Genomic DNA, 16,828 nt, shown 5'->3' with positions numbered 1-16,828 from the left:
TTCTTTGTTGCTTTATTTATTTTATTTTATTTCTACTTACAACAAAATACTTATTTTTGCTATTTTTATTTTTGTTCCAGTTTTTTTGTTTTGTTTTCTGTATTATTTATTTTCTTTTGTTTTTTGCTTTATTTTTTAATTCTTTTTGCTTTTAGGTCAGCAAAATTATAAACTTTCTGTTAGTGCCATTAGTTTTAGAAAAAATATAAACTTTCTGTTAGTGCCATTAGTTTTCAAATTTGAATAGTTAAAATTTGAACATAGATGCACCTATAGAGAAAATTCAACCTAAATTCATAGTTTTCAAATAAACTCTAAAAAAAGTTGGCATAGCATACTCGTCTGTTACAAATTTGGCATGGTATCATCATAATAGTTGCGGGAGAAAGTCTTCACTTTTTCTTCGCTTGTGTCATTTGCGTATTGCGTCGTAACCATGGATAATCTTCATTGTTTATCAGGATGCTTGGGTCAGCCTTGATATTGAAGGGAGGAATTTCATGAAACTTTTCATAATCTTCAGACATGTCTGTCTTGCCGTCCACTCCCAGGATGTCCCTTTTTCCTGAAAGAACTATGTGGCGCTTTGGCTCATCGTATGATGTATTCGCTTCCTTATCTTTTCTTTTTCTCGGTTTGGTAGACATGTCCTTCACATAGATAACCTGTGCCACATCATTGACTAGGACGAATGGTTCATCAGTGTACCCAAGATTTTTTAGATACACTGTTGTCATTCCGTATTGTGGGTCTACCTGTACCCCGCCGCCTAACAGATTGACCTATTTGCACTTAAACAAAGGGACCTTAAAATCAGGTCCGTAGTCAAGTTCCCATATGTCCACTATGTAACCATAATATGTATCCTTTCCGCTCTCGGTTGCTGCATCAAAGCGGACACCGCTATTTTGGTTGGTGCTCTTTTGATCTTGGGCGATCGTGTAAAATGTATTCCCATTTATCTCGTATCCTTTGTAAGTCAATACAGTCAAAGATGGTCCCCTGGACAACAAGTACAACTCATTACAAACAGTGTTGTCATCTCTGAGACGTGTTTCCAACCAACTGCTGAAAGTCCTGATGTGTTCACATGTAATCCAGTCGTCGCACTGCTCCGGGTGTTTGGAGCGCAGACTGTTCTTGCGTTCATCGACATACGGGGTCACCAAGGTAGAGTTCTATAGAACTGTGTAGTGTGCTTGAGACCAAGAATATCCGTCCCTGCATATTATTGAGTCTCTTCCAAGAGTGCCTTTTCCAGTCAGTCTCCCCTCATACCGCGATTTAGGGAGACCTATCTTGTTAAGGCCAGGAATGAAGTCAATACAAAACCCGATAACATCCTCTGTTTGATGGCCCATGGAGATGCTTCCTTCTGGCCTAGCGCAATTACGGACATATTTCTTTAGGACTCCCATGAACCTCTCAAAGGGGAACATATTGTGTAGAAATATGGGCCCCAGGATGACAATCTCGTCGACTAGATGAACTAGGACGTGCGTCATGATATTGAAGAAGGATGGTGGGAACACCAGCTCGAAACTGACAAGACATTGCGCCACATCACTCCTTAGCCTTGGTACGATTTCTGGATCAATCACCTTCTGAGAGATTGCATTGAGGAATGCACATAGCTTCACAATGGCTAATCGGACGTTTTCCGGTAGAAGCCCCCTCAATGCAACCGGAAGCAGTTGCGTCATAATCACGTGGCAGTCATGAGACTTTAGGTTCTGAAACTTTTTCTTTGGCATATTTATTATTCCCTTTATATTCGACGAGAAGCCAGTCGTGACCTTCATACTGAGCAGGCATTCAAAGAAGATTTCTTTCTCTTTTTTCGTAAGAGCGTAGCTGGCAGGACCTTTATACTGCTTCGGAGGCATGCCGTCTTTTTCGTGCAAACGTTGCAGGTCCTCCCGTGCCTCAGGTGTATCTTTTGTCTTCCCATACACGCCCAAGAAGCCTAGCAGGTTCACGCAAAGGTTCTTCGTCACGTGCATCATGTCGATTGAGGAGCGGACCTCTAGGTCTTTCCAGTAGGGTAGGTCCCAAAATATAGATTTCTTCTTCCACATGGGTGCGTGTCCCTCAGCGTCATTCGGAACAGCTAGTCCACCGGGACCCTTTCCAAAGATTACGTAGTGTAAATCATTGACCATAGCAAGCACGTGATCACCGGTGCGCATGGCGGGCTTCTTTCGGTGATCTGCCTCGCCTTTGAAATGCTTGCCTTTCTTTCGACATTGATGGTTGGTCGGAAGAAATCGATGATGGCCCAGGTACACATTCTTCCTGCATTTGTCCAGGTATATACTTTTGGTGTCATCTAAATAGTGCGTGCATGCGTGGTATCCTTTGTTTGTCTGTCCTGAAAGGTTACTGAGAGCGGGCCAATCGTTGATGGTCACGAACAGCAACGCCTTAAGGTTAAATTCCTCCTGTCTGTGCTCATCCCACGTACGTGCACCATTTTCATTCCACAGCTGTAAAAGTTCTTCAACTAATGGCCTTAGATACACATCAATTTCGTTGCCGGGTTGCTTAGGGCCTTGGATGAGAACTGGCATCATAATGAACTTCCGCTTCATGCACATCCAAGGAGGAAGGTTATACATACATAGAGTCATGGGCCAGGTGCTGTGATTGCTGCTCTGCTCCCCGAAAGGATTAATGCCATCCGCGCTTAAAGCAAACCATACATTCCTTGGGTCCTTTGCAAACTCATCCCAGTACTTTCTCTCAATTTTTCTCCACTGCGACCCGTCGGCGGGTGCTCTCAACTTCCCATCTTTCTTTCGGTACTCACTGTGCCATCGCATCAACTTGGCATGCTCTTCGTTTCTGAACAGACGTTTCAACCGTGGTATTATAGGAGCATACCACATCACCTTCGCAGGAACCCTCTTCCTGTGGGGCTCGACGTCAACATCACCAGGGTCATCTCGTCTGATCTTATACCGCAATGCACCGCATACCGGGCATGCGTTCAGATCCTTGTATGCACCACGGTAGAGGATGCGGTCATTAGGGCATGCATGTATCTTCTCCACCTCCAATCCTAGAGGGAATACGACCTTCTTTGCTGCGTATGTACTGTCGGGCAATTCTTTATCCTTTGGAAGCTTCTTCTTCAATATTTTTAGTAGCTTCTCAAATCCTTTGTCAGCCACAGCATTCTCTGCCTTCCACTGCAGCAATTCCAGTATGGTACCGAGCTTTGTGTTGCCATCTTCGCAATTGGGGTATAACCCTTTTTTGTGATCCTCTAACATGCGATCGAACTTCAGCTTCTCCTTTTGACTAATGCACTGCATCCTTGCATCGACAATGACCCGGCGGAGATCATCATCATCGGGCACATCGTCTGGTTCCTCTTGATCTTCAGCAGCTTCACCCGTTGCAGCATCATTGGGCACATCGTCTTATTCCTCTTGATCTTCATCAGCTCCCCCCATTGCAGCATCACCGTATTCAGGGGGCACATAGTTGTCATCGTAGTCTTCTTCTTCGTCGTGTTCCATCATAACCCCTATTTCTCCGTGTCTCGTCCAAACATTATAGTGTGGCATGAAACCCTTGTAAAGCAGGTGGGAGTGAAGGATTTTCCGGTTAGCGTAAGACCTCGTATTCCCACATTTGGTGCATGGACAACACATAAAACCATTCTGCTTGTTTGCCTCAGCCGCATCGAGAAACTCATGCACGCCCTTAATGTACTCGCGGGTGTGTCTGTCACCGTACATCCATTGCCGGTTCAGCTGCGTGCATTATATATAATTAAGTGTCCAAATTAATAGAAGTTCATCATCACATTAAAACCAAAGTGCATACATAGTTCTCATCTAACAACATATAGCTCTCCAGAGCATCTAATTAATTAAACCATACATTGAAACTATGTAAAACATTTCAATGCGAAAACAAATGCGATCATAATCGCAACCAAGGTAACAATTGATCCAACGGCATAATGATACCAAGCCTCGGTATGAATGGCATATTTTCTAATCTTTCCAATCTTCAAGCGCATTGCATCCATCTTGATCTTGTGATCATCGACGACATCCGCAACATGCAACTCCAATATCATCTTCTCCTCCTCAATTTTTTTTATTTTTTCCTTCAATAAATTGTTTTCTTCTTCAACTAAATTTAACCTCTCGACAATAGGGTCGGTTGGCATTTCCGATTCACATACATCCTAGATAAATAAAATCTATGTCACGTTGGTCGGGATAATTTTCATAAACAATAAATGAACCAATAGTTATAAAGATAATATGCATACCACATCCGAATCATAGACAGGACGAGGGCCGACGGGGGCGGATACCAAAACCATCGCACTATATAAGATGCAATAATAAATGTAAGAAAATGATATAAGTATCTATCTAAACATACAAGTAAGAATATTTTTCCTTTCAGAAAGAAGATAAGAACAAGAGGCTCACCACGGTGGTGTCGGTGATGAGATCGGCGCGGGTGATCGACGGCGGTGAAGACAGGGACGGGGCGTGACAGGCCGCTAAATCTAGACAAATCTCGAGGAAAATGGAGGTTGGAGGTCGAGCTTCGAGAGGAGAAAGCTTAAGTAGTGTGGTTCGGGCATTCCATCGAACACCTCATGTGCATAGGAGGTGAGCTAGAGCACCACAAAGCCCTCTCCCCCTCGGCCAGAAAAAACAGAGCACTGTGCTCTGCTCTTGCGCGAGGGGGTATATATAGGCACCTCATTGGTCCCGGTTGGTGACATGAGCCAGGACTAAAGGGGAGCCTTTGGTCCCGGTTCAAGCCACCAACTGGGACCAATGGTGGTGGGCTAGGAGCGAGGCCCATTGGTCCCGGTTCATCCCACCAACCAGGACAAAAAGGTCCAGATGAACCGGGACCAATGGCCCACATGGCCCGGCCGGCCCCCTGGGCTCACGAACCGGGACCAATGCCCACATTGGTCCCGGTTCTAGAATGAACCGGGACTAATGGGCTGACCCGGCCTAGACCAAAGCCCTGTTTTCTACTAGTGCTCCTCCAAATTGCAGCTCAATCAAATGATCTATGTGAGCCCAGGTTCAATTTATATTTTATTGTCAGATTGGCACATTGCAAAGCAACTGTTATCCAGATCCCTCCTATTACCCTCAAACTTTTTGGGCACTCTTCCATACCCAAATCATTACCACATGAAAATATTCAGCTCCATTTTCCTGGTAAATTTTTCTCAGGAAATTTCCAAAGTTTGTATCTTGAGAGAAGCTTTGTGAAGTAAGTACTAGCTAGGCTTCCCCAAATGATCTGAAAATTTACCAGGGCATGACCATACCTGTGTTACTTACCTACACGAAATTTGAGCTCATTTGATTTAACCAATTTCTCTCGCTAATTTTCCCAAGTTTCTGTCCAGGGAATAGCATTGTGAAGGAAGTACCACTTTAGCATGTCCAAATGGTATCAATTTTCTACAGTGCTTTCCTATGCCCAAATAACCACCCCCACCAAATTTCAGCTCAATCCATTCATTATTTTGAGCCCAGCTTCAATATTCATATTTCTATCCAGTGCGGTACTTTGCAAAGCAAGTACCACCTAGGATCCTCCTTTTGAGCTAAATTTTTTTGAAGACAGTCTTCTTAGTAGATGATCATTCTCAGCCAAAACTTACGCCCATTGGCCACGTGCATTTCCTGTATCGCTAATCAAACACTCGGCCGCTAATTCATGATTGAGCATAGTTCGGCCAGGAGATGGCTGAGCTGGACGTACTGTCGTTGTTTATATTTTCAGTGTTCTTGATCTGATCCGATGCGCTAGGCGTTCCTGGAAAGTGTTGGAGATGACTGATCTCATACTATCTCTGTAACTTAATAGTGTAAGACGGGTTTCTTTGACACTGAGGGAGTATTGTCTTTGTACTTGTATATCCATCAGCTGTTACTGTGCCTTTGTGGCGCAGTCTGAATCTCTATAGACCGATCATATCTGAAGCATGAGCCAAGCACAACATGTCTACAGTTTCAGAACGGAAAACCAATCATGCTATAAGTATTAAGCAACTCCATTGCAGTGTAATTTGTTCAGAATGGAGATAATAACTTTGGTTGGTTCGCATCATACCTTATAGCCATATATATATAAAGCTTCCATTTAACGTCCAAAGAATGCATACCTGATTTGAGTTAGACTCTAGTCTTGACTATTTTATGTAGGTGGCAACTGACAAGTTGAGTTTCAGTCTAGCTCATCTGAAGTTTCTCTGTATGCAGGAGGGCAAGCTGGAGGAGCTTGAGAAGGGCGTGGAGCCTGCGTGGGAGCGCTTGGTCCACCTGCTCGAGCGCATCGTCCACAGGATGAACGTCATTGACCACATCAAGGCCGTCAAGGACTCGCCCGACCTCCGTGCCACCGTCGAGGATGTCCATGTAGTCTCTTCTTCTGTCACGCCGCCTGTGATCTGGATGAACGAAGCCGTTGATTGGTTAGCGCATCATCAGATGATGATGCTGTCTCTGTATTTCTTCTTACTCCATGAATTAATCCTGATGAATGCTGCTTGTTTTGCACAGGCTAACAAGGACAGTGACGAGGTCTACGCACAGATGACTCTGCAACCAGTAAACTCTGTAAGTACTATCGAAAACGGAGCTTGGTGAAGATATTCAGAACATGCCGAACTGTATTTTCTCTACAGTGTTGACTGAAAGTGTAAAACTGTCACAACCGAATAGTGAAACTCAGCGCACTCCAAGTCTGCAACCGCCTAAACCGACGCTCTCTATGGTCTGCCATTATTTTACTCGGACAGATCTAGATTCCAGTACAGTCCACCCTGCTGCTCTTGTTGTCACACCACGCGCTCTTATCCTCGCGTACTACTAGCTAGAGAGCACTGTCGCTCCTCTTCTTGCATGCAACATAATCTGAAATTCTTTCAGTTCCACTGTGCGTAAACACTATAGTGTAAAACTATCAACTTGTTTCACTATTCAGTTTGTCACCCATTCAGCTTACTTACTGGGGCATCTTTCTTGTAAGAGTTTACTTGATAATACAATATGTTAGAAGAAACTACCATGTCTCTGGAGTGGATCATCAATCACTCTTTAGACACTTGGAACTCAGTTTCTTTCATATATGTTCTGTTGCCTTTCTTTAGGTTGAGCTACTGCCCTGTTAATTGCTTTAACAAACATTATCATTTGCCAGTTTGATCTGTGTTGGGAACTATGACCAGTAAGTTTTGTTTGCCAATTAGCTTTCTGTGTGCATGCTCTTAATCCCCATAGCACTAAGATAGGACCTTACTGAGCCTCACATTACTAATTTATGTATCAAACATTATTATTTCTGTCCTCAACAAGTCGCGGCGCTATGTTCTCTTTTTTGTTCAGTTAGCTCTGTCAAATATAATCAACCTGCCTATGTTCCATTTTGCTATTTGTACTTAGGTAGAAAAAGCCAAAATTTGTACATGTGACTAACTCTCCCGTGTAACTGCCTATGTCAAATATAATCATCAAGCTCTTCACACCGTTTGCCCTTGAATAACTCGTGCTTGACTCTGGCTTATGCAAAATCTCAAGATCTCAATTAATTTGTTTGTTGTGTTTGTTTGTGTGCATGTTCGAGCGGCTACTGTGTCTCAGAAGTTGCTTAGAGCTGGAGGAGTGGATGCATGCAGAGGTGGATAGAACGACAACTTCAAAGTAGAAGTTCGATAATCTCTAGAGTCAAGAGGTAAAGGTTTATTTTGTGTGTGTTTATACAATTAGGTTCTGGTTCTTACTGTTCTTGTTCTGGTATGTGAGGTGAACAAAAGTCAGAAGTCATGCATTTGACCAGATTTATCTTGTTCTTGTTCTGGTCGATCGTGAGGAGGTTCTTACTGTTCGCTGACTCTGTTCTGTTTTCGTGGTGATATAACCTGGTTATGAGGAAAATGCCTCACCGGAATGTCGATGGAATTGACGGGAGGTGGATCCCTGCTCACCGACGCCAACCTCATCCATATCATCATCGACGCCATCATTAACTAGTACTAGCCTATCTATTCCCTTCCCTCCCTCCATGAAATAGATGTTGTCAGCTGAAGGGATGAGAGTGGCAGTAGGACAGTGTTTTTCTTCATGTGCTGTGGTGGGATTATTGCACTATTTGCTTGTTGTTGTGCCATTGTACCTACAGGTTATTTGTATTGTTGATCCTGACCATGAGCTTGAATGGTCTAGTAGTAGAAGAGCATCAATTTAATTTGTAGCAGTCATGTCACACATTTTTTTCCTATGGCATGGTACAATTTTGATTGGAATGGTAGCCACTTAACATTTTAGAATGTACTGATAATTTGGGTTGATTACTGGTTTGAATCAGGGGTACAAGTTTGTTAATTTCTATCTAGGTTTATTAGTTTCTATCTAGGTTTACCTGTTGTTGTTTACCGTCAGGTATCTTAGTCTTGATATAACTCTACAGTTTACTTGAATCTGCACTTCTTTTCAAAAGTATAAGCCAAAGTGTGTGTGTGTGTGTGTGTGTGTCTAGTGAGCAAATCTGTAGTAATTACGGAGTACACTATTTGCTTTCTTTTAGTGGCTATTTTCTGCTTATTTCTCTTTTGACATATAGTTTGTTCTCTTTGAATGTGCAGATAGTATGCTGTGCTGGTGATGTTTTTTCGTTGCTGGGATCATTTGAACCTGGATGTCATGTGTAGTGTGATCTGAGCCATATGGCATATTGTAAACATTTTATTGCTGTTTTTATGTATGATGTCATGAAGATGTACGTTTGGAATGCTGCTTTGACAGCAAAATTGTATTCATGTGTACATCCTGCTTTGACAGCAAAATTATAAAAATTTCTCAACAATATATATGGGTTAAATATGTGTTTTCCAATTTTCTATGCTTAAAGTTGTACTGCACATTAAAGGCTACATCCTAACTGAAGATGTTGTTGTGGAATTGTTTATTTTATTTTAAATAAAGAAAATAATAATAATTCTGCATAAGTTATAAAAAACAAAATGAAAAGGCAAACAAGAAAGAAATTTACAAGAAAAAGTAAAGGGCCCAAAAAAGAAAATGGTTGTAAAATTGGTCTTGGCCCATTTAGTTGACCATGAAAAAGACATAAATTTGTTGAATTAGTGGGCTCGGCCCATGTAAAACCTCCAATTGGACCGGGCTGATTCTTATGAATGACCTTTTCATTTGGTCGCAATTTTGCCATGTCAGCTTGCCACATCGGATCCGACGTGGCCTGGGCAGACAGCGAGTGACAAAACATAAGGTCATTGGTTCAACGACCTTTTGTTTTGGTCGTAAACGTTTACGACCTTATCCCGAAGAAGGTCGTTAATTTCAGTTTACGACCGCCAACTTTTGACTATCTGTTTTTGGTCAAAAAAAGATCGCAAATAAAAAACAATGACCTTTCAGTGACCAATAGTGATGGTCGCAAGTTGACATATTTCTTGTAGTGTATGCTTATTGGAAGGGAAATGACTACTACATTGTGGGAGCAGGCAAGAACAAAAATTGGATAAAGCACAAGAATATACTCCCTCCGTCCGGAAATACTTGTCGAAGAAATGTGTAAAAATGAATGTATCTAGAACTAAAATGTGTCTAGATACATCCATTTCTCCGACAAGTATTTCCGGACGGAGGGAGTAAGATTGGATGGTCTAAGTACCTCCAAAGAACATGGCGGAGAAGGCCCTCCTCATGATCAACATTTTCGATTCGTAAGATTAGAAGAAATTGTTCTTGCGACCCACAGTTTCTCTGAAGCATGTAAGATTGGACATGGAGGATTTGGCAAAGTTTACAAGGTAGCTTGTTCAATATGTAGTGCGTGTTCTTCTTTCTAAATTGGGAGACTGGCTTATTCACATGTAAAACTCTACTCTATGTTCACCTAGGGACTATTAGGTGCTCAAGAAGTCGCAATCAAAAGGCTAAGTAGAGATTCTCAACAAGGAACAACAGAATTCAGGAACGAAGTAGTTCTAATTGCAAAATTGCAACATAGAAACTTGGTTCGACTTCTTGGGTGTTGTGTTGAAGGAGATGAAAAGCTCTTGATATACGAGTATCTTCCTAACAAGAGCTTAGATGATACCCTTTTTGGTACATATTCTAATAACAAGCCATAATTTCCTAAGATAACCCAAAAGTTACAATTTTCTTATATTTGTTTCTTTGTAGATGACTCAAGAAAATTGTTGTTGGATTGGGCAACATGGTTCAATATAATCAAAGGGGTTGCAAGGGGGCTTCTATATCTTCATGAAGACTCAAGGTTCACCATAATTCATAGGGATCTAAAAGCTGAAAATATTTTGCTAGATGCATATATGAAACCCAAGATAGCAGATTTTGGTATGGCGAGGATCATTAGTGATAACCAGCAAGATGCAAACACCCAACGCGTAGTTGGAACATAGTAAGTATTAATTGCGAAAACTCATATTAGTAAGTTCAATTCTTGTTAGATAAATTGAAACAATTTTAGTGTGATCATGCAGTGGCTACATGGCTCCTGAGTATGCAATGGAAGGTTTCTTCTCTACCAAGTCCGATGTCTATAGCTTTGGCGTGTTACTACTAGAGGTTGTAACTGGTATAAGGAGAAACTGCAATAGTCAAACCATGGGATTCCCTAGCCTCACTGTATATGTGAGTACGCACAAGATTTCTATCAAGTTTCATTTCTAAAAAAAGATCAAAGTTTGAAGTAATTTTTTGTTTGAGAGATAAAATTAGTAATGATATGGTGTTCTTTCTTGTTTTAGTCATGGAATATGTGGAACGAAGAGAAGACCGAGGAACTGCTCCCTCACCGCGCGCCTGTGTGTAGAGCGAGCTCTCCTAGCAAGACCCCGTCGTCCCCGCCCAGCTCGGCCTCGACATCCATCTCGCCAACTACTAGAGCATGGTGAACGGTGGCGGGAACAGTCCTCTGGTGCCCCCTCGTGTGGCGTGGTGGAAACAAGACATCACGCGGCACAGCTGCAACTCGATCCAAAGAAACTGGGATGTCTGAGTTCCGTTCTTCCCCAAGATTTGCAGATATACTGCAATTCTATCGCATTCGCAATGATAAAATTACCTAAATTTCTAGGGATACAGAATTGATTCTGTTGGGAACTGCCACTCTTTTAGCACCTAATTGTGCATCGCTGAGCTATCTTTTTTTCACTCTTAGGGCATCTTCATTATGAACTCTCAAACCGTCCGCACACGATTCGGACCACGCGGCCTATATCGGTCCGCTCGGCGGTCCGGACGCATTTTTCTCGTAAACAATAGATAAACAAGGAGGGTTTGCGGGCGTTCGGACCGCTGCCACGTCCGCTTCTGACTGCCCTAGCCCACCAAATAACCCTCCTACCCCCTTTCTCGCCCGTGCGAAATAGTCATCGCCGCTCCAGACCATCAGTGCCGAATTCATACCCGGCCAGAGCGGATGCGACCTCTCACTGTTGTTGCTGACAGTAAGGTGGTGCGCCATGCCGAGAAATCGCTGCCTCTGCCGCTTCCTAGTGCACGCGACTGCTCGACACCACAGCGGTCCGTCGCCCTACATTTATGATACTCGGTTGCCGAGGAACCTACTCTGACGCCACCCGTCCATCTGTCTGCCGCCCACCATTGCCATCCGGCCGCTATATAAACTTCTTCCCTAGCCATAGTCGCAGTCGTTCTCCTCCGGTCTCTTTCTCCTCTCTGCACAATGCCCACTACAGCCTCCTCGTGCTCCAAAGCCCTTTGGGACAGCCTCTTGTCTGACGAGAAGAAGATGGCTGCAATTGCTGCCGACTGCCAGGACGGCAGACAGACAGAGTCGATGAAGTCCCAACGGAGGACGATGCTGAAGATGAGCCGATGCCACCCTCCACGCTAGTGCATGCCGGCAGCACCATCATCGGCGAGGCCTGTGCCCACTATATGAACATGCTGCGAGAGGCCAAGTTCCACGATGCGCAGGCCGACCAAACCTACTTCCTCCAGCTCCTCGACGAGCACCGGCAGGCGGAGGAGCAACTCGCCGCTGGCATGACCATTGCGCCGGACGCGCACGTGGCAGAGCAGGCGAGACTGCTCAACTCCTACCACTCTACTTGTGACATCCGCCGTGAGGCCCTTCATGGTCTGTTCGACCGCCTTGTGGAGCTCGACCAGTTGCTTCTGCTGGTCGCTCAGGGGCACCGGGTGTCTGGCCTCAGCATACTGAAACCAGAACACCTTCTCTGTCGAGCTGCCCTCCTCGGCTCGATAGAATGCGGCGGCATCGGACACACTCCGAGGAAGATCTGCGAACACTCCTGGAGAGCTCCGGATTCGGGTAAGTAATAAGTAACTCACATTTATGTGTTTGCTTTGCATAAAGAATGACTTACCCGCCGCTATCTTCTTCACCTCATGCAACTCCTGGAGGGTCTTCTGGGATTCGGCCTTGGCAGACTTGGCATTTTCAATAGCCACCGCGAGCTCGGACGCTCGCGTCTTTGAATCAACCTCCAAACTCTCATGTTTTTCCATGAGAGCCTGGAGCTCTTGCCGTACCTTGCCAACCTCGGCCTCATACTTCTCCCGCTCGGTGCGCTCCGTGGCCGCCCTCTTCTCGGCCTCGACCAGCGCTTGCTTAAGGGTCGCCACCTCAGACGTGGCCCCTACAATAGCCACGGTAATCCTGTTATTTTTTGCAATTGCACATTTTTATATATATTTAAAAACAAGGTATTTCTTACCTTCATTGTCCCCGAGTTGCTTCTTGGCACGCCCGAGCTCTTGCTCGGACTGCTCGAGGTTCTGCTTTAGCGTGTCCACTTCCGCAGTCAGTGCGGCGGACGCAAGCAGAGAAGCCTGCATACGCATATTGACTCATTTTTGTTAGACTCCTGCGAATTTTATTTAATCCTCTATTCGGCTTTTCTTCTCGAACGCCAAACAGAGCATCAGGGGCTACTATCTATGTGGTAATATTATTTACACATTCTTTACTTACCTCAAAGCCTGTTAAAAGGCTAGTACAAGCTTCAGTCAGTCTGCTCTTGGCGGACTGAACCCTCTGGACCACCACACTCATAATGGTGCGGTGCTCCTCATCGATGGAGGCGCCTTGAAGCGCCTCCAACAGATTGTCCGGCGCCTCCGGTTGGACGGGGGTCACCGGCACGGTGGGCTTGCTCCTCTTGGAAGGAGATCCCCCGCCGGACTCTAGAACCTTTGAAGGTTCCGGAGCGGTGTCCGGTCTAGAGCCAGACTTGGAGCCCTGGGGGGGTTTCACCCCCTTTACTACTGGAGGCCGGGAGCTCCCCTTGCGGCGCCTCCAGGACCACCTCCTCCCGGCTTGGAACCTGTTGGGACAACACTTCGGTGTCGTCCGTAGGGCGGGGGGGGGAAGCCGTCGGAAGCAAGTTCACATCCGACGAGTCCAGTGAGCCGCTCGACGACGCGTCGAGCCGGTCTTTGGGTGGGCTGCATAAACATATTTGACGTAAGGGAAAGTTGTGCAATAAACGAATACTATGAATTACTCTGGTATCTGGATACTTACGATTTTGCCAGGGGCTTGGCCCTGGGCAGCCACTCCTCTCTGCCGATGTCGGCGTCGGTGGAGTAGTCCGGAGGAAGGGTTTTTCCCTTCTTGGACCCTCCGGCCTCCCAAGAGAGGGCGGCCTTCCTTTTCTTCTCTCCTTCCGCTGGAGCGGGAGAGGTCTCTTCTTCTTCCTCCTCGTCTTCACGGGAGGAATGCGCCTCGGAACCGTCGGATGATGGATCCGACACCTCCTGGCGTCGGGCACTCTTTCGAGTCCCCGTGGCCTTTTTCACGGCCTTCTTCTCCGACACCACATAGGGTGCCAGAACCAGCAGCTTCGCCAAGCGAGCGTCCGCTGGGCCTTCGGGCAAAGGAGCCGGACAGTTGATCTGTCCGGACGTCACTGCCAATCCTGTCAAAGGTAAGGGAGCTTAGATCCCGCATGGAGTCAAACTATGAAAAACTGATACCCTGTAAAAGGAAAAAACATCTTACCGCATGAGCGTGACGCTGCGTATTGAATCTGCGATCCTCGGTAGCGGATGCGGGGGCCTCGGCGCCCTTGAAAAGCACCTTCCAGGCATCTTCGTGCGTCGTGTCGAAGAGCCTGCTCAGAGTTTGGTGCCGCGCCGGGTCGAACTCCCACAGGATGAAAGCCCTTTGTTGACACGGGAGGATTAGGCGGATGAGCATAACCTGGACTACGTTGACAAGTTTGAGCTTCTTGTCCACACCAGGGTTTGGATGCATGTTTGGAGTCCGGGCAGGCTCGTCTCCTTCCAGGAGGTGAGCCGCATAGTGGGTCCGGATCGAAACACGGGGGGTGCGACCCATTCGGCATCGCGCGGCTCGGTGATGTAAAACAACCCTGATTGCCACCCCTTCAGGGTCTCCACAAAGGAGCCCTCGAGCCATAGGACGTTGGCCATCTTGCCCACCATGGCGCCTCCGCACTCCGCCTGGTTGCCGCGCACCACCTTCGGCTTGACATTGAAAGTCTTGAGCCATAGGCCGAAATGGGGCGGATGCGGAGGAAAGCCTCGCACACGATGATAAACGCCGAGATGTTGAGGACAAAGTTCGGGGCTAGATCGTGGAAATCTAGGCCGTAGTAGAACATGAGCCCCCGGACAAATGGGTGAAGAGGGAAGCCCAGTCCGCGAAGGAAATGGGGGAGGAACACCACCCTCTCATGGGGCCTAGGGGTGAGGATGAGCTGCCCCTTTTAGGGAAGCCGGTACGCGATGTCGTTAGACAGGTATTCGGCCTTCCTCAGCTTTTTGATGTGTCCCTCCGTGACGGAGGAGACCATCCACTTGCCTCCCGCTCCGGACATGGCGGGAGAAGGTTGAGGTGGGGAGTGCAGACTTGGGCGCTGGAGCTCGAGTGCGTGAGTGCTCGAGGGCGCGGGAGGAAGAAGGCGTAGGTGAAAAGGTGGATCCCTATCCCCTTATATGGGTGGACGCAACTACATGTCCCCACCAGCCTGGTAAAACTCGCTTATCTCCAAGCGCCGTAATTAATGGCGCGGTTGGGTTACCCACGCCCGTATTGATGAGAATCCCAGAATAAGCGGACACGATCTCTGCTTTAACAAGACGTGCCAAGGAAACCGCCTCGCAGGACGTGCTGAGGTGGGATAATGAAACGACTCAGATAAAGGCTTGGCCGTGGTGTGTCACATTACGGAATACGTCAGCAGATTAGATTTGTGTAAATATTATTCTCTCTACGGCAATATGTGGAAACTTATTTTACAGAGCCGGACACTATCTTTGTGTTCAAAATCTTCTATGAAGTACTTGGAGGAGGAACCCGCCTTGCAATGCCGAAGACAATCTGCGCGCCGGACTCGTCGTCATTGAAGCCTGGTTCAGGGGCTACTGAGGGAGTCCTGGATTAGGGGGTGTCCGGATGGCCGGACTATACCTTCAGCCGGACTCCTGGACTATAAAGATACAAGATTGAAGACTTCGTCCCGTGTTCGGGAGGGACTTTCCTTGGCGTGGAAGGCAAGCTTGGCGATACGGATATGCAGAAAAAGGGCCTTCAGTCCCGGTTCATAAGGGCCCTTAGTCCCGGTTCTGGAACTGGGACTAAAGGGTCGGTACTAATGCCTCTCCCTTTAGTCCCGGTTCAATCCAGAACCGGGACTAAAGGGCGCAGCCACGTGGAGCTCCAACTTTAGTCCCGGTATGATTTTTTTTAAATTTTTTTTTGAATTTTTTTTTATTTTCAAATTTCTGAATTATTTTAACCTCTAGTCTGTAATCACCACCCCTCATCACTTCTCAATTTATCGTCTAATCACCCCTCACCATTCCAAATCATCTAACTTCCCGAACGGTCACCCATCCTCTCACTCCCCCAGCCTGAGCACGCTTAACTTCCGGGTTCTATTCTCCCTCGCTCCAAGTATGCACTTATTGTTTTCCTGACAATACTAAGATGTCAATCCTATTAACCTTCAGGAATTTTGCTTGAGCATGAAGTGACACATTTCATAGTTTTATTTTGAAACTATTGTTTTAAAAAACAATAATTATTTAGTAACACTAATATTTCTTGAATAATTAGTTTGACCATTGTTTGACCACAGTTTGAATTTTTTCGATTTTTTTCACTCTAGATCTTAAAAGCCCCGTAACTTTTTTCTATTAGGTTTTTGAGGATTTTGAAAATGTTTAACGGGGTTCCCCCTGTTAAATTCGGATGTAACTTTTCGAGTAGATGATTTTTCATATAAAAAACTTTTTCATCCGAGTTAGTATGCAAAAGTTATGCCCATTTTTACAAATTTTAGAGAGATTTTGCAAATAAAGTCATTATGTTTCATGGCTTCAGGATCTTGATGTTGTCAAGACAAATTTCTTTCCTGCACTTAGAAATGTTAGTACTCAAAACTTGCGACTAATAGTGTTCATACTGAACTACGGTCGCATATATTTAGGAAAGATGGTAAGATTTCTACAAATGCACTCCCTCACCAACAGCTCAAAAACTTTTTCATATAAATTCGGATGTAACTTTTCGAGTAGATGATTTTTCATATAAAAAACTTTTTCATCCGAGTTAGTATGCAAAAGTTATGCCCATTTTTACAAATTTTAGAGAGATTTTGCAAATAAAGTCATTATGTTTCATGGCTTCAGGATCTTGATGTTGTCAAGACAAATTTCTTTCCTGCACTTAGAAATGTTAGTACTCAAAACTTGCGACCAATAGTGTTCATACTGAACTACGGTCGCATATATTTAGGAAAGATGGTAAGATTTCTACA

At 45.3% G+C, this 16,828-nt stretch overlaps 1 pseudogene; it reads left to right on the top strand.

Moving 5' to 3' along the window:
- Positions 1 to 16,828, top strand: part of LOC119299990 — a 101,897-nt pseudogene that overhangs the window by 23,882 nt on the left and 61,187 nt on the right.

This window comes from Triticum dicoccoides, chromosome 5A (assembly GCF_002162155.2).
Source record: "Triticum dicoccoides isolate Atlit2015 ecotype Zavitan chromosome 5A, WEW_v2.0, whole genome shotgun sequence".
Taxonomy (NCBI): Eukaryota; Viridiplantae; Streptophyta; class Magnoliopsida; order Poales; family Poaceae; genus Triticum; species Triticum dicoccoides.
This window is presented reverse-complemented; position numbering and strand designations above follow the sequence as displayed.